This window comes from Lemur catta, chromosome 5 (genome assembly GCF_020740605.2).
Source record: "Lemur catta isolate mLemCat1 chromosome 5, mLemCat1.pri, whole genome shotgun sequence".
NCBI classification, from domain to species: domain Eukaryota; kingdom Metazoa; phylum Chordata; class Mammalia; order Primates; family Lemuridae; genus Lemur; species Lemur catta.
The window spans coordinates 113640040-113659280 of record NC_059132.1 but is presented as its reverse complement, the minus strand read 5'-3'; the positions used below and the strand labels follow the sequence as shown (position 1 = coordinate 113659280).

Sequence of the window (19241 nt, the reverse complement as noted above, 5' to 3'; positions counted from 1 at the left end):
AATTGACCAATGGGACTCAGCCGCATTGACGAATCAGGACTCAGCCTCCCTGACCAATCTGGACTCAGCTGCACCGGCCAATCAGGACGCAGCTGCACTGACCAATCAAGACTCAGCTTCATTGACCAATCAGGACTCAGCCTCACTGACCAATCAGGAGTCAGCTCCACTGACCAATCAGGACTCAGCCTCATTGACCAATCAGGACTCAGCCTCACTCACCAATCAGGACTCAGCTGCACTGACCTATCAGGACTCAGCTGCAGTGTGCAATCAGGACTCAGCCTCATTGACCAATCAGGATTCAGCCTCACTGACCAATCAGAGTCAGCTGCTATAACGAATTCGGACTCAGTTGCACTCACCAATCAGGAATCAGCCGCACCAACCAATCAGATTCAGCCGCCTTGACCAATCAGACTCAGCACCACTGACCAATCAGGACTCACCTGCACTGACCAATCAGGAAGTAGCCTCACTGACCAATGAAACTCAGCTACACTGGGCTATCAGGACCCGGTCTCACTGTCTAATCAGACTCAGCCGCACTGACCAATCAGGACTCAACCACACTAACCAATCAGACTCAGCTGGATTGACCAATCAGACTGAGCTGCATTGAGCAATTAGAAGGAAGCCACAGTGACCAATCAGACTCACTGACCAATCAGGACTCAGCTGCTCTGACCAATGAGGACTCAGCTGCACCAACCAATCAGGTTCAGCCCTATTGACCAATCAGGACTCAGCCACACTGACCAATCAGAGTCAGCCTCACTGACCAATCAGGACTCAGCTGCACTGACCAATCAGGACTCAGCCACACTGACCAATCAAGAAGTAGCCTCACTGACCTATCAAACTCAGCTGCTTGGCCAATCAGGCTCAGCCACACTGACCAATAAGGACTCAGCTGCACTGACCAATCAGGAAGTAGCCACACTGACCAATCAGACGCAGCTTCATTGACCAATCCGGACTCAGCTGCATGGACAAATCAGGACTCAGCTGCATTGACCAACCAAACTCAGCCACATTGACCAATCAGGAGTCAACCACACTGACCAATGAGACCAAGCCAGTGAACCCCTCATTCTTATAATGAATGTGACCAGAGCCTGGGCGGGAACTTCCGCTGTGTGACCTGAGCCTTCCCTGTGCTCTCTGGAACGGCCACCCTATCACACGGAAGGCGGGGTCTCTGGAACGAGTCTCTTTCCTTCAGACTCCTTTTTAGAGAACTTCTGTTCCCGGCATGGCGTGCGTCCAGCAGACCTTCCCCCAGCTGTCCATACCCGCGGGCTGGCCCGGCCCCGCCCTGCACCCTCCCCAGACCTCCTGCTCAGGCTGCAGCTCACCCCTGCCCGGGCTGCACGGGAGCTACTGGAGCCCCCGAGGGCACGGACCTCGCTCGCTCGGCAGTGGGCTACATGGTCGCGGTGCCCGGCAGAGGCTGCCCGGCTCCCGCGCATCAAAGGGCCCATCCTCCGGCCGCCTAGGACACCGGGGAGCCACCGCTGAGAATCCTTGCTCAAGGCAAGGGACCCTGAGTCCCCACTGGGACCGCTGCTGGTGGCCTTTTGCGATGCAGCTTGAAAGCTGCCAGCTGTGCCAGCTTCCTCTGCCACGTGGCGCCCCTGCCTGCAACCCGCACAGCTCCCCACTGCCTCCTGCCGGTGTCCTTGGCTGGACTTTGGAACGTCCCAGTGGCCACTTCCCCTTGCTCCCCAACACCTCTGCTGCTTCCCGCCAGGACCCTGCTTGGCCAGGCCGGCGCTCTAGCATAGGTACCTTCCTCTCCAGGGGCCTGGGCATCTTGAGGCTGGCAGGCGTCGGGCCAGCTCGCAGCCCCGGGCACCTGGGGGGCTGTTGGCCTGCTGCGAGCCTACTGCTTGTACTCGGCGCCTTCTGATGTCAAGGGTCAGCTGTCTGTCCTGCGGCCAGCCAATTCCCACGAAGTCCCCGCCTGCCAGGGTCAGAGGCCCCCACGTGTGTCTCGAGCATCTCCTGAGTTTGGCTTTTGTGTCCCTGGTGGATTTTGAGGTGCTTCTCAAGGTGCTCACAAGTGCTCACAAGCAGGAGCTTTGATTGCTGCCATATTGCCTCAGCCCCCCGACCCCCAGCAGCTGCCCACTCCAAACAAAATGATGGGGCACGTTGGGGAGGCCCAGGAACACAGACACGGCTGGGACCAGGCAGGTGAGGTGCTGAGCTGGGTGGTTCTATGCCCAAAACAGGAACCAGGTCGAGGCCCCTGTTCTGGCATCCGGCTGCTCGATCCCCACGTGGCTCCAGTGAGGGCCCTGGCACTGCCCCTTGAGGACAGAGCCTGCCCTGGGCCAGGTCCCTGGGAGGGGCCCAGCAGGCCCGAGGCTGCGGGCAGTCAAACTCCAGGGCCAGGGGCCAGGTGTGCTGTGGGCTGGGTGGTGTCTGACGGGGCTGGTCCTGCCTTGGCTCTGCGGAGGGGGAGGGTGTGAACGGTGCTGCCTCTCCAGGGAGAGGCTGAACAGACGTCCAGGAGTTGCTGTGGCCAAGCATGACCGACCGCCCACTGCCAGCAGCCCCAGGCCACCTGGAATGAAACTCCAAACCCCGGAGCCCCCTGGTGGGGGAGGGGGGTGAAAGCTGAGGGAGGAGTCAGACCATGCAGGAGGGACAGAGAGGGGCCTGCAGGGCCCCGGGGGGGCGGCAGAAGCCCCTTAGCCCCTGCACAGTCCCGTACCTGTGGATTGGGCACAGGGAGCTGTCCAGGAGCCCTGTGTCCCTGAGACTTCTGCACCCCACAGCCACACGACACTCCACTGCCAAGTCAGCGTCCTGACACCCTCCTGGCCCAAAGCAGTAGCCCAGGGCCTGGTCACCCAGAGAGGCTTCCAGGAGGGAGAGCTGCCCCCCCGTCCCCACCCCACTGCTGCAGAGGACAGAGGGGTAGGACAGGTGTGGACACAGGTCCCCCAACTCCCCTCTCTGGGCTTCCCTGGGAGGCTTGGTCCCACCAGGGCCTGCCCCACACCTGGCTGTGTAGATCCCGCTGGTTCAGGAAGGCCCTGGGACTTTCTACCAGGTTCACATGGTTGGGGAGAACAGGGGGGCTCCGTGACCATCCTTCGGTAAAACTGAGTCAGTTCCATCCACGGAGCTCCAGGGCAGGCGGCACGCCCAAGATGTTATGTGGTGTCGCTGTGCCGCCCAGGTGGCCATACCTACTTGCCCCCTCCCTCCTCTGCATGTGTGTCCATCTCCGCCTCTTTGTCTCCCCTGCTCTCTCTCTGTCTCCCTCACTCTCTTGTCTCTGTCCCTCTCGGGAGGTGCAAGGCCAGCCGCAGAGTCCAGAACCTGACAGGCAGGGAGTGGGCACGGCCCAGCCAGCTCAGGCGTGAGCAGAGGGCAGGGGAATGGGCACCCTCGAGAGTCGGCCTCCTGCGGGGACCTCTGAGCTCCCAGCTGTGCACAGGATCCCTGGGCAGGGAGCTGAGCAGGGCCACTGGGGACCTGGCCCTCCGGTGAACACCCCTGGCAACTGCTCGTGCCGCTGGTAGAGCTGCTGTGATAGCGCCCCCCAAATTTGCATCCACCAGGAACCTCAGAATAGGAACTTATTTTAAAATAGGGTCTTTGTAGAAGTAATTAAGGATCTTGAGATGGGGGCCCCTAAATCCAGTGACAAGTGTCCTTATAACAGACACTCCAGGAGGAGGCCCCATGAGGACAGAGCAGAGGAGGAGCTGGCGGCCACAAGCCCAGGGTGCAGGGAGCCACCAGATGCTGGAGACGAGGAAGGGTCCTTCCCTGGAGCCTCCAGGGGGCACATGGCCCTGGACGTCTGGCCTGCCGGCCGGAAGACAGGAAGCTCCTGTTGTTTAAGCCGCCCGGTTTTCCAAACACAACTTCTGTGAAGAAGTTCGTTCACTGATGGCGAATCGGTCCTTAAAAACTGGAAGGTAAATCCGTGGAAGTTGTCCAGGTCTTGTCAATGGACCAAGAGCTCAGAGCAGGGTGGTGGCGCTTGCATGTAATTCTAGCTACTTGGATGCCGAGGGAGGGGAATCATTTGAGCCCAGGAGGTTGAGTCTACCTGTGCAATACAGAGATTTCAAAAGATTAATTTTTGAAGAACAGTCATCTCTAGAATTTTCAATTGTCCCATCTGGGAACATAGTGTACCTCTCATGTTTAAGTGTTACAGCTTTTTAGAAAAATTTTCTATTCCCAGTTTGTTTGCTATTTATTATAAACAGGATCTTTTCCATTTTCTTTCTGATTGGTTATAGCTGATATATAGGAAAGCTATACTAATTTTACATCTATCCACTTTTGCTTGAGAAAACTTACCATAAGGATTGGAATTTTCATTTCTTTGTTGAGTTATGGCTTTGTGTTTACAGATAAATTTTTTGCTTTGTCAATGAGTAAAAAAATTCCACCTATTCTTATTATCATGTGCTTTTTGGACACTGTACTGATGTTGAAAAAATGCAACTACAGGCAAAATATAATAAGAACCAGCTTAAACACAATTTGACGCAAATCTTAATTTTAATGTTCTGCATCAGATGTTATATAAACTATGTTCCCCCAGCTTCAAATCTTCAGTGAAGAACTCTTCCCTACATGCTTCTTAAATCTGAGTCTTCTGCCAAAAGATTGTTTCATAAAGTCCTGCTGGGCCTCCAAACCTAGATATCTGCAATTAGAATTCATACACCTCACTTTCATTAGATTGCAATAGTCACAGCAAAATGTTAGATTTCAGCATTCCCTCTGTAGGAACATGGGAAGCTTTTAAGCAAACTAACTAAATAGAAAAGATTTAATTAAAGCTGGGTGCAGTGGCACATGCCTGTAGCTACTCAGGAGGCTGAGGCAGGAGGATCGCTTGAGCCCAGGAGTTCGAGGCCATAGCGCACTATGAGCCTGTGCACAGCCACTGTGCTCCAGCCTGGGCAACACAGCAAGACCTCATCTCTAAAATAAATAAATAAGTACAATAAAAAAAAAATTAAACGTTGACATTGTACAAGAGAGAAGTTAGGTAGCTAGATAATCATCAACTTCAGTTTTTAGAAATGGTTTATAAAATAAACTCTATATAGGTATGGTAGTTTACTTTCTCATTCTTCGGTTTTCAACAGACAAGAACTCAGCAATTACTTTAAGTTATTTAATGAAACTATTAAATAACCAGTTAAAATAAATTTGAAATATAAATAAATGCTATATAAGAATAGAGTAAAAAATCTTTCATAGTTTTGTGACAGTCAAGCCTGTTGTTGATATGTTTATACACTTCATAGGAACTTTACTGAGTTATCTTACGGCATGTAAGTATTTTATTTACCTATCTGCATCTACATATATCTTAAAGAAAATCTATAAGCCAGTACCTTTAATAAAATAAACATGTGAAATATTAAATCTCTATTGCTACTGATGATAGCTAGTTTATAAAAAAAATCTGATGAGATATTTAAATTAATGTAAGTAAAGAATGGAACCAGGGAATTCAGGTTAAAGAAAAAAATCTGTGAACTTCTAAAAATGTTTAATATTGAAACAATATAGAATATATACTAAATTTAAATAATATCAGCCAACTTCCCTCAGAATACATAATACACACACTGAAACAGTAAGTGAGTGTATTTATACAGTGATTGTTCTGATAGACTTTCAGCATTTTCTTATAAGGGCAAATTTCAAATTTGAAACAACTTACATTTTTCTCTAGGTATAATTTCTATTTTTATAATAAGAAATATAACTAAGAGATGAAAAATTATGTAGTGAATCTTTTGACATACATTCATTACACAGAACACTAACTGAGCTCCTCAAAATTATTAGGAGGCATTAAGGGGAGACTGTAGTTTAACGTCTCAATAATTCTGATAAGTTTTTGATCTAAAATTAAATTACTTCCAAACATGATATATCATACCCAGCAAGGATATACCAGTATGCTTTGACAACAAATAAAAAAGAAACAAGAAGAATATTAAATACGATTTTATGGTTCCTAGAATTAGACGGTAGAACGCCAACCCCTTTCTGCCCATCTCATCAGGGGCGGGACACGTGGAAGAAAAGAAGCCACTGACGTTTCACTGATTAAAACAAAGAGAATGGAGCCATAAATTACATTTTCACAATAAAATCTAACTTGGTCTACATACAGCCAATTCTAGTAAGGTCATATTATATAGATTGCTCAAGGGCCACTATTTCCTAAAAACTTTGGGATTTCTTTATTCCATAGTGACCCTAGGAGATTTGATATTTTATTCCTCTATTTTCAGAAGACTGATAAAAAAATCTTTATAAGAACACAGAGATTCTATCTTTAAAAAGAAACTGTACAATTATTTGTTAGCTACAGAAATAATTCCAGTGCTTTAGGAAACAAAGGCTACCTTCTGTGGCGAACTGGTACACACGTGATTTTTTGACGAGTTGAAAATTTTAGGGACTAAATATCAATTTAATCTAATAATTTAAATCTAATAATTGCATTTCACATGAGAGAAAAACTCACCAACTTGTCAAAACACTGTATTCTCACATAGTTATTGTAAGCCCAAATATTAATTAAGGTCAAAGAGAAGTGAATGTATTTCTCTAAGCATTTATTTTACTTTATAAAGTTTGATTTTCAATGAAAAGGAAATGTCTTCTTGTCTATTTTCCTTTAGAAATACTTAACTATTTCTACACTTCTCAGCAATGTCCTTTTACCATGAAATTTAAATATGAAGCTGTTCTCTAATTCATTCATTTTCAACATGCCAGTTCAGAGAAAAATGTCTACATTTCCCAGACCTTTTGCCAGAGTTATATATTTTAAAGTTAAAAAGTACAAAGACTTGTCTTATCATAAAAAATTCACTGCTTCTGAGTTGGTGCATCACAATATGGCACATTTTCTATAAGAAGGTCTTTCCTAGGAACCAATTCTGAATGAAAAACAGTAAGAGAAAATAATATCATTAAAATTAAGATTAAATGCAACTACACTCATTTCCCTTTAAAACTTATAACAGTAAAATATCTAATTTTAAGGTGAATCTCCCAGGGATATTTTATTTCAATTGACATCTAAGGTGGAGTCTTTGATTCTAAATGGAAACAATTGGATTCTCATTTCCAATTATATAAAAACACATATGATCAACTCAACTCTTTATCATTTATTTATTAAATATAATGAATTAAATAACTGAACAGAATTCAGCTAAAACTTACATTATTGGACATCTACCAATTACTGATAATTAAAATGATGGCAAAATTTGTTTGTGCATTATTATTATAGAAAAAGCAAGAATGCTGTCCTAATTTAAAGATCCCAAATTGTATAGCTGGGGTCCCCAACCCCAGGCTGCAGACTGGGATCGAACCTGGCCACATGGCAGGAGGTGGGTTGGGAGGTGAGCAGGGCATGAAGCTTTTTTACAACCGCTCTCCGTCACTTGTCATCCCTGCACACTACCCTCCTCCCCACCGTGGAAAAATTGTCTTCCATGAAACCGGTCCCTGGTTCCAAAAAGATTGGAGACTGCTGTTTTATAGAATAATGGTTCTTAACCAAAGACGTTTGGGTTGTCATACCAAGTGGAGAATGCTACTGGAATTTAGTGGGCAGGAGCCAGGGATGCCAAACCTCCTGCATGTGTAGGACAGTTTGACACCGTGAAGAACTGTCCTATCCAATAGTGCCCCCACTGAGAAACATCATTAAACAACAAGAAAAAACTGTTGAGTCCTAGGTAACAACTGCTGGAGTTAAGATAAAAGCTCTTTACAGTAACCAAAACAGCATGGCACTGGCATAAAAACAGACACATATACCAATAAAACAGAATGGAGAACCCAGAAATAAATCCACACATCCATAGCGAACTAATCTTTGACAAAGGTGCCAAGAATGTGCCGTAGGGAAAGGACAGTCTCTTCGATAAATGATGCTGAGAAAACTGGGTATCTGTATGCAGAAGAATGAAACTAGACCCATATCTCTCGCCACACACAACAATCACATCTAAATGTATTAAAGACTAAAAGACCTGAAACTATGAAACTACAAAAGAAAACATTGGGGAAATGCTTCGGGACATCAGTCTGGGCAAGGACTTCTTGAGTAATACCCCCCAAAGCACAGGCAACCAAAGCAAAATTGGATAAATGGGATCACAACAAACTAAAAAGCTTCTGTACAGCAAAGGAAACAGTCAACGAAGTGAAGAGATAACCCAGAGAATGGGAGAAAATATTTGCAAACTACCCATCTGACAAGGGATTAATAACTAGACTATAAAAGGAGCTCCAACAACTGTCAAGTGACAGGAAAAAAATAAAAAATCTGATTAACAAATGGGCAAAGTATCTGAATAGACATTTCTAAAAAGAAGACATACAAATGGCCAACAGGTATATGAAAAAATGCTCAACATCATTAGTCATCAGAGAAATGTAAACCAAAACTATAAGATATCATTTCACCTTAGTTAAAACAGCTTTTATCAAAAAGACAGGCAATAACTGGCAAGAATGTGGAGAAAGAACTCCGATGCTTTGTTGGGAGGAATGTATATTAGTGCAACCACTATGGAGAACAGTATGGAGTTTCCTCAAAAAACTAAAGCTACAACTACCACACTACCCAGCAATCCCACTGCTGGCTATGTATCCAAAGCAGGGGAATTCAGTGTATCAAAAAGATATCTGCACTGCCATGTTTACTGCAGCACTATTCACCATAGCCAAGACTTGGAATCAACTTAAGTATCTATCTATGGATGTATGGATAAAGGAATTGTGGTGTATATACATAATGGAATATCACATAGCCACAAAAAGAATGAAATCCTGCCATTTGTAACAACATGGATGGAACTGGAGAGCATGATGTTAGGTGAAATAAGCCAAGCACAGAAAGACAAATCTTCCATGTTCTCACTCATATGTGGGAGCTAATTATTAAAAACAATTGATCTCACTGAGACAGAAAATAGAATGATGGTTACCAGGGACTGGGAAGGGTAGAGGGAGGGGGAGATAAAGTGAGGATGGTTAACGGGTACAAAAATATAGTTAGTTAGATAGAATGAACAATATTGATGGCACAACAAAGTAACTATAATCAACAATCAGTTAGGGTATACTTTAAAATAACTAAGAGTGGGAGTGGAATGTTCCTAGCACAAAGAAATGATAAATGCCCCTATTACCCTGATTTGATCAAGTCACATTGTATGCTTGTATCAAAACATCACATGTACCCTATAAAGATATACAACCATTATGTACCCATAATTATTAAAACTTTTAAAAAAGAGGAAAAAAAGATGAAGCTCTTAAGATACAAATTTTTGAAGGGATGCATAATTTCTGCCTCTTTTTTCCAGAAAAACTGAATCCGGATGAGCTATCATGATGAAAAAATGCTTACACAGCATTCTATAAAACAACCTGCCTATATTCTTCAAAACGTTATGGTCATGAAAGACAAAGACAGACTGAGGGACTGCTCCAGATTAAGGAAGACTAAAGAGACATGACTACAGCAATGTGTGAGCCCTGGTAGGACGCTGGACCAGAGGGAAAGTTTTTATTCTTCTGCCATAAGGGGCATTGTTAGGACAAATGGGAAGATTTAAATGACAGAATTACATTAATGTTCATGTCTTGGTTTCGATAATTATACTGTGGTTACATGAGGGAATGTCCTTGGATATTTATGCAATACACACTGAAGTACTTTTAAAGAAATATACCCGAAAGTATTTCTCCAGAAGATCTAAACCCAAACGGACTATCATAATTTTTTAAATGTTCATTTTGGGACAAAGAGGTATTATATCTGCAACTTGCGTTCAGAGTTCAGGAAAAAAATGAGGGAATGATGATACAGCAAATGTGATAAAATCTTAGCATTTGTAGAATACGGGGTAAAGGAAATTTTCATACCCTTCAACTTTTGTACTTTTTCTGTAAATCTGAATTACTTTTTTAAAAAAAGTTTTTTTAAAAAAAGATATCACTAAAACAAATTTAACCCAAAAATAAAACTGAAATTTTCACTTAAAAAAAGAACTGGTCTGACTGAAAAAATGCTGTTAGCCAGAGGGTAAATCTAGCTTACCTAAATGAAAACCAGTTAAATAAATAATATTTAACCGTTGTTTATATTTCACTTGCTTTTACCAAATCTTTGGATGTTTCCTCAGAGAATAAATTATAATGTAGGTTTTAACCTATGAACAATAGCAATAATTTCACTTATCAAACATATGTGCCTATTTTATGTCAGATATTACATCAAAAAGTGAAGATACAAAGGTGAATATATAACAGTCTCTTCGGCTTCAAGGAATTCATAATCTAATGGAAAAGACACACAGACAAACATCAAATTATAGCATAATAGAATGTGGTACAAAAATGGTACAATACTTTTATGGGAGAATGGAAGAATAAATGGCTAAATCTACCTATGTTGTTCTAGAATTTGTTCAGCTCTGAATAACCGAAAGTCCAACAAAGAGTGGCTTAAATAAGTAAGGAATTTAAATTTCTCACATATTAAGAAATACAGATTAAGGCAGTCTTGAGCTAGTACAAGTCCTTAGTATCACTAAGGACCCAGGCTCTTCTTTCTTCCTGTTCTGCTACCCTCCTATGTGTGGTTTCATCTTCACCGCTGTTGTACATCACACCTGCACTCCAGGCAGAAAGAAGAGGGGAGGGAAGAGCGCAAAATGAGAGTGCCAGCTCAGCCCACTCCTTTTTAACAGAAAAACAATGGCTTTCTTGGAAGAAACACCCAGCAGATGCTTATGTAGGCCAGAAAGGTGTCGTGTGGATTATGTTTCCAGTAACTTCCATGTGCAAGTAGCCACGCAAACATCTTGAAACAGTTTTTAACCATGACGACTGTCATCCTTTGGTAACAGCCTCTACGTTCTGCTCATCTCCCTAACCCTGACCTTTCAACAGTTTTGAATGTCATCTTTTTTTTTTTTTTTTTCCTGAGACAAGGTCTTGCTCTGTTGCCTGAGCTAGAGTGCAGAGCGGCAATCTCAAACCCCTGGGCTCAAGCGATTCTCCTGCCTCAGCCTGCCTCAGCTTCCCGAGTAGCTGGGACTACAGGCGTGCACCACCATGGCCGGCTAATTTTTCTATTTTCAGTAGAGATGGGGTCTCCCCCTTGCTCAGGTTGGTCTTAAACTCCTGAGCTCAAGCGAATCTCCTGCCTCAGCCGCTTGGAGTGCTAGGATTATAGGCGTGAGCCACTGTGCCTGGCCTATCAAACCTAGTCTTTTGTTGTTGTGCCCAAAGACACATTCTGTGTTTGCAGAATAAAAACAAAATATAATGTGAAATGAGATTCTGCTGAAGCCCCACTAGGAGTCTGGATGTATAACGAAGGATTGTTAACTATATTTCAATTTCCTAAAATCCAAAACCTCCTGAATTAACTAATTATAGAATAAAAGGTAAACAAATAGACAGTCTAGATGGCTGATAAATGATGCCAGAAAAATTTAGAACCACAAATTAATGATAAAAATACATAGTTGTACCATCTTCATAACTGCAGTTTTGCAATATAACCAGGGGTTAAGATTAAAAAAAAGAAAAAAAATAAGTTAATTTAGAGAAATCTGGTAAAACTGAGTTTCATAAATCAGCATTATAAACTGTTGTCTTACAAATATACACAATATATACCATGATGCCTGGCAGAATGAAGCTGTTTTATTACCCAGCATTAAAACTGCTGTGATTGTTCACTATTTTAAAACACATGGCAGTCAGAAACCATTTTTCTTTAGTTTTACTTACGCAGTGTATTGTGGTCTGTGTGAATACCTTGTATAACAGATGTTCTGAGCAACAATTCAACATCGGAACCTACTTTCATTAGCTGTTAAGAAAACCAAACAAATAGAATAAATCCTTTGTGTATTCATATGAATGTACCGTTTTTGAAAACTATAGTTTCACTATAATTTATTTTTAGGTAACACAGTAGTCCCCCCTTATCCATGGTTTCAGTTACCCATGGTCAACTGCAGTCCAAAAATATTAAGTGGAAAATTCCAACAATAAACAATTTATAAGTTTGCGATTGCGCGCCATTCTGAATAGCATAACACACACTCGTGCTGTCTCGTTCCATCTTCCCTGGGATGTGAATCACTGTTTGTCTGGGGTGTCCACGCTGCATACGCTGCCTACCCCTCAGTCGCTTAGTAGCCGTCTCGGTTACCAGATCAATCGTTGCTGTGTTGCAGAGGTTTATGTTCAAGCAACTCTTATTTTACTTAATAATGGCCTCAAAGCACAAGAGTATTGTGCCTAATTTATGAATTAAACTTTACCATAGGTATGTATGTATAGGAAAAACATAGTATCTATAGGGCTCGGCACTACCACTGGTTTCAGGTATCCACCGGGAGCCTTGGAACATATACCCCAAGGATAAGGGGGAACGACTTTTAACTTTTTATACATTCCAAGTGGTACAGAAAGCTTAGACAGAAAGCTTATATACATATACTTTTAACTTTTATCTCTCCATTCCATGTTTTGTCCCAAAACAGATTTACAGTATTTTTTTTGTTACAATTTGTATTTTAACATGTGTTTAAAATGCACATTTTTGGTGGCGGGGGTGAATCTTTCTTTTATAGAGTTAGATGTTCTGAACACTAGAAAGATTATTGGTTTAGGAGTCAGAACACCTGAATTCCAACTCTGTCTCTGTCATTAAGTGTGTGGCCTTGGGTTAATCTCCTACTCTCTTTGAGTTTCAGACCTAATCAAATGCTGTGGACCCCTGAGAGACCTTGAGACCCTTTCAGGAATCTGTGAGGTCAAAATTATTTTCCTAACATTATAGCCTTCTGCATTGTTTGGGTTGTGAGCAGATAAGTAGAGCTTTCTCCATGGAAATACCATTTTTACTGGAAAGAACCACTTGCAAACCAAGATTATTCAGACTTAGCTACTTGGCAGACATTATCTTGAAAAAGCAGAGTGTGTTGTTTCAATGAAAACAACTGACAGTATTTGCTGACAATGACAAGATTGAAGATTCAAGCAAAAACCATAATTCTGTAGAGTCTGTATCCATCATGGTGAGCTTAATAGCCTTGCAATACTTTTCTGATAAGATGGATATTGATATTAATAGATGTAATTTAAAAATATTATATAATGAACTATGTCAACATTTCTGTATTACTTAGTAAACCTGTATTTTCTAAATCATCAGTGCATGGAGTTACAAAATCATGCATGGGTGAAAAATCCATTCAAAGGGAAACGTTGATGAAAATCCACTGGTCTGCCTTGAGGGCATGTGAGAGAAGAACATCCCATGAAGAGACAATGGCCTAAAGACTCTGAGACAGGAAAGTTCTTAGAAAGTTCAAGGAGGTTCAAAGGCAGCACTGAGACTGGAAGAGTTAAGGGGGATATGGTTCACGTTGGGGCGGTAACAGGAGTCAGATGACACATAACCCTGTAGACCACGGTGGGCCCTTTAGATTTTTCTTTGAATGAGATGAGAAGCCATGGGGGTTGTGAGTAGAAGAGTAAAGGCAAACGCCTTTTTTTAAGAGACAGGGTCTTGCTCTCTTGCCTAGGCTAGAGTGCAGTGGCACAATCATAGCTCACTGCAACCTCCAACTCCTGGGCTTAAGCAATCTTCCTGCCTCGGCCTCCTGAGTAGCTGGGACTACAGGTGTGTGCCATCATAACCAGCTAATTTAAAAAAATTTTTTCCAGATGGGGTCTCTCTGTGTTGTTCAGGCTGATCTTGAACTCCCCACTTCAAGGGATCCTCCTGCCTTGGCCTCCCAAAGTGCTAGGATTACAGGTGTGAGCCACCATGCCCAGCCAGATATGCCCTTTTTAAAAGGCTCACTCTGTCTTTAAAAGTATTGAGAACAGGCTGTAGGGAGTGAGGGTGGAGGCAGGGAGGCCCCTTAGGAGGCTGTTGTAACAGTCCAGAGAAAAATGATGGTGGCTTGGACTGGGAGATAACAAAGTGGAGGTTGAGAACTGGTCAAATTCTGGATATATTTTGAGTGTTAAACCAATAGCATTTACTGACAGATTAATCTAACTCTGAGAGGAAAGCAATCTAGAAAGTACCAAGGTTTTTGGTCTGAGCATTCAAAGGACGGAACTGCCATTACTTGACATGGAAAAGGATGTGGGAGAGGAAAGCCTCACCTTCTGACACCTGGGAAGGGGCTTGGCAGGGTAGAGAAAGCAGAAAAAATGGGCCTCCTTTCCCACTGGAGGGACACAAACTGAGTTGAGACATGTATCTAAGGCTGGAAACAGGGCTAGATAAGGAACAAGGGATTAAGGGAGACCAGAGGGGATGAGCAGGAGTTGGTCTGTATGAATCCTGGGGCCAGAAAAAAAATCCATTGCTCTAACATACAACAGAGTTCTATATTACAATTAACCTTGAAGAAATTACCACATGTTGAAGTGTAGTATCAAAGAATATTCACAATTATCTCAAAAGCTATTATATACTTCTACCCTTTTCCAACTACACATCTGTATGAGGCTGAATTTTCATATACTTCAACCTAAAAACATATTGCACTAGACTAAATGAAGTAGATACGAGAATTTAGCTGACTTCTATTAAGCCAGCAGATATTAAAGAGATCTGCAAAAATGTAAACCAATGCCACTCTTCTAAGTCTTTTTTGAAAAGTTTTTTTATAAACATTATTTAACATGCAATGAGTTTATTATTATCTTAAGATGAATTAATCAATATATATTTTTTAAATTTCTAATATGGTAAATATTGATATAATAAAGCATTTTGGGGGCCTCAATTTATAAGAGGGTAAATATATCTTGAGACCACCAAGTTTGAGAACTGCTAGACTAGCAGATGCCTAAGACTCCTTTTGGTACCAAGAGTTTGTGAACCCTCTAATAATGACAATGTAATTATCTAAAAACTACTAAAAATATTTGCAGAGTTGCAGAAAGAACAAAATATACATTTGTATGTAACAAATATCTAACTCCTTGATTGCTTGATGTTAAATTAATGCTAAGTAAAATGAATTTGGGAGCGTATGGTTCATTTTCCCAGTTTAGGTGATATAAACAGAACTCAAAAAATCTTTAATCATAATTTCAAAATTTAAAAATAATTACCATATTGTTATTAATCAGTCTACTAAGTATTTATTAATAGCAAATAGTACAATCTTCCTCATGTACCTTTTAGCCTCTCTTCAAGTCATGACTTGATTATACTGTCATCTTAACTTCTGCCATGAATAAAAATTATATATTTCCTATTTGCTCTAGCATGTTTCAACAAAATCTTTCCCTTTTTTCTTTCTGTTATAGAGATGGAATACTTAGGCTATCTCCTTTTGTCTCATTAGCTTGATTATTACAGGTATATAGTATTTCAAAAATAGTATTTTTCTCTAAATAAACATAAATGCATTTTTATCAGATTTTTTTACTTGCGGAAATTCTGTCAAACATGGAAGAATTCCTCTAATTTGTATTTTACTTTTTACCAAACCAGTTCTTAGAATCACAACTACCCTACAAATAATTTTCCATTTTTTGTTTTCTCCCTAAGAGTCCTTTCCTTTATACTAAGTTAGACACAGGAAGCTCAGAACAGAGATAATGTGTATGTGCCAGAATACACGTGATACAGGAAAAGAATCACTTTGCATTTCTTCAATGAATGTGTACTGGGTGGACTAGGGAGCTCACAGAAGACTAGTGTCAGTAGATTGTCTTCAACCAGAGCAAGTGACCACAATGCAAATAGAGACAGCAAGCAAGAATAGTTCAGAAGCTGTTTGTGGCTATTTATGTCACTACCAAGATGGGAATTAAAAAATCTAACTGCCCAGTTGAGCTGAAAGAGCAGAAGTTCCCCCTGTAGTTCTGAGTTAATACAACACTCGCTCTCCTTATTTTAGTCACTTGCCTTAGGCGAAGATAGAATTTCTGAGGTTTCTGGATTGGTTCAGCTGCTCTTGCTTTGACCATGGCTACTTCCATATTCTTTTCATGGGACAACTTAATGTGTTTTGGGTGCAGGTAGGCGAGTAACCCTGAGGAGGTGAGCCATACCAAATAAGTGAAGGTTATCCATGGTTGCGATGGCTTTAACCATCAAGTCATGATTTTTGTTTCACATGACTCCTCTATTTTCATCATTTCCTTCCTTTTTGCCAAGAAAATTTTATGCATTTTATTGTAATTGAAAAACTCAATTACTGTACCTCTTCTATTTTCTTAGAAGTCTCGTTTTTTATTACTTTTGAATTCTTCATTTGTCTTTATTCTGGCTGCTAGAGAGAGAAAAAATATATAGTTATTTGCTTTTCTAATCTATAATTCCTATCTCAATAATTTATGTTATTCATTATATTACTCTATTAAAAACTACTTTTCTAGAATAAGAAATGGTTTTGTGCCCATAAAAAACAAAACAAAGCATAGGAATAAGAAATCTTGGCCGGGCGCGGTGGCTCACACCTGTAATCCTACACTCTGGGAGGCTGAGGCAGGAGGATTGCTTGAGCCCAGGAGTTTGAGGTTGCTGTGAGCTAGGCTGACACTACGGCACTCTAGCCTGGGCAACAGAGACTCTGTGTCAAAAAAAAAAAAAAGCAGGACAAAAGAAAGGCTTACTTGGAATGCTAAGCTCTAGGTTGGTTTGGGATACTCAGTTTACTAAACAAATTATTCCTTAGATTATATTTAAAAATGAAAGGTAATGTTAGAACTGGGATTGGCTTTGGACTTAATTCATTGTGGATTGGTTTTGCTCTCAGATCACCTTAAGATATTTTTGAATATTAGTATGTTCAGGAAAGATTTTAAAATTTAAAGAAGTAAATTTTTAGGTTATTTTCCCTTCTGTTTTACCACACTAAATGTCTGAAATTGTTTATAATGTCTAACTTGGAGACTTGAGTTTCAATTTTGTTCTTAGTCATTGCAGATACTGACAAAATGCCATTCAAAATTATTTTGTATTTTTTGTAGGACAAGGAAACAGAAAATCATGACTAGTATTGTTTTCAATGCCATTTGCCTGGACAGGTGTTGATATATGACCTGTGTTTTCATGTGTATCATTCCAAGTGTTTGTCTGATGAGCTCAGGCTTAGAGACAGCAGCAGTCCCTGGCAGTGCCCAGTGTGCAGGGTGAGTACCTACGAGCTTTCTCGTGCTGAGTCGAGGGTTGGAGGGGACTCAATAGCCTCACAAGGGTGTCCCAGGTGGTCTTGCCAGGTGAATGGATGAAGGATGGAGGGTGGGGGTTTCCTTTCTGAAATGGTGACACCATATTCAGGGTGGGGCTTTAGAAAGCTTTAATCACACGGAAATATCTTCTCTTCCCCCGCTTCACACCTGCCTCTGGCCGGTGCGACCCCTCCATTGCATGGCCTTTGGGAGTCAGAGACACTATGCCACACGACATCTGTTCGCCACACGACATCCGTTCACCATGCACTTCATGATAAACTGCACAATTCATGCTGTTCAGAAAACACAGCTAGTGAGAGGCACGTTGTTGGATACACTCTTTATCTGCCTGTTAGGTAAAATAAGTAATTTCCACAATTATTTTCATTCTCTTTCTCTTCGCTCACTCTACTCCAGTCACCAGCCTCGGCGCCGTCCCAGCTTGGTAAGCCCTTTCCCGCAGACTTGGTCTGGCCGCTCCCTTTGAAACGCCCCCCTCCTCGGCCCCACCCAGGCTCCCTGCAAACCTACCCCTCACCTCCAACGTCTGCTCAGGTTCCACAAACCCCACGACGCCTACCCTGCCCACCCACAGCACCCCCACATGCATGACACCGACCTAATGTCCCCTGTCACCACAGCATCTAACACACTGTAGCCATTAGTTATCACTTTATTGAATACGTTCTGTTCTCCCCTCTAGGAAACAGAGGGGAGAGGATAGAAAGCTTTGTTTTGCTCACCTTGTACAATTCCAGATTGAAGGCACAGGTTGAGCCATTATCCAAAAATATGAAACCTGAAATGAAATCTGAAACATCTGCAGCAGCAAAATGATAGTGGAAAATGTCACAGCTAATTCCCTTGCTTTTTGATGGTTCAATTTACAGACACTGTTTCAGGCACAAAATTAAAAATATTGTATAAAACTATCTTCAGCCTTTGTGTCATAAGATATATGAAATATAAATGAATTTCATGTTTAGACTTGGGTCTCATCCCCACGATACCTCATTATGCACATGCAAATATTGCAGAATCTGAAAAAATCTGAAAGCTGAAACATTTCTGGTTCCAAGCTTTTTGGATAAGGCATATTCAATCTATATCTGATTACTCAGTAAAATAAAGTTCAAAACACTAGGGATAAAAAAGATCTTAAAGGATTACAAAAAACAGTGGTATCCAAAGGATCAAAAATCAGACTAGTATCAGATTTATCAAAAACATCATGTCGTGGCCCAGCGCAGTGGCTCATGCTTATAATCCTAGCACTCTGGGAGGCTGAGGCAGGAGAATCACTTGAGCCCAGGAGTCTGAGGTTGCTGTGAGCCAGGATGACACCACGGCACTCTAGCCCAGGTGACAGAACTAAATTCCATCTCAAGGAAAAAAAGAAAAAAAAAAAAAATCTTGAAAATTAAAGTGATTTCAAATGTAGAAATGTTTACTTGGTTTGTCATCTAAATATGGGCAGAATAAAATTATTTCCAAACTTGCTAAGTCTTGCAAACTTTACAAAGATACAATTGGGGTGATAACACCCCAAAATGAACAGATTTAAAAAATAGGAAAATACAGGATTAAACAAAGAGAGTCCAAGAGCAGAGGTCAATTCCCAGAAAGGTGCTGACTGGAAGGCTGACTGCTGTACGGGCCCAGATTCTGTGATGTACAGAATGACAGGCATAAAGGAAGAAAGAAAAATGTTAGACAGGCTGGGCACAGTGGCTCACACCTGTAATCCTAGCACTCTGGGAGGCCGAGGCAGGAGGATCGCTCGAGGTCAGGAGTTCAAGACCAGCCTGAATAAGAGTGAGACCCCGTCTCTACTAAAAACAGAAAGAAATGATCTAGACAGCTAAAAATATATAGAAAAAAATTAGCCGGGCATGGTGGCACATGCCTGTAGTCCCAGCTACTCGGGAGGCTGAGGCAGGAGGATTGCTTGAGCCCAGGAGTCTGAG

The 19241-nt window shown here is 41.8% G+C and overlaps 1 long non-coding RNA gene across 7 annotated transcripts; it reads right to left on the bottom strand.

The window, feature by feature from the left end:
* Positions 1-3419: 3419 nt before the first annotated feature.
* Positions 3420-18181, bottom strand: LOC123638719. Of its 7 annotated transcripts, XR_006735466.1 has the most exons (6): positions 18018-18181; positions 17440-17623; positions 17241-17356; positions 16302-16370; positions 11842-11923; positions 5832-6950 (listed from the first exon to the last, which is right to left on the bottom strand). It is a non-coding gene; the product is annotated as an uncharacterized LOC123638719 (long non-coding RNA). The 7 variants fall into 7 exon arrangements; XR_006735462.1 differs by lacking the exon at positions 5832-6950 and adding an exon at positions 3420-4075 and having other exon boundaries at positions 17241-17623; XR_006735461.1 differs by having other exon boundaries at positions 17241-17623.
* Between the last annotated feature and the right edge of the window lie 1060 nt (positions 18182-19241).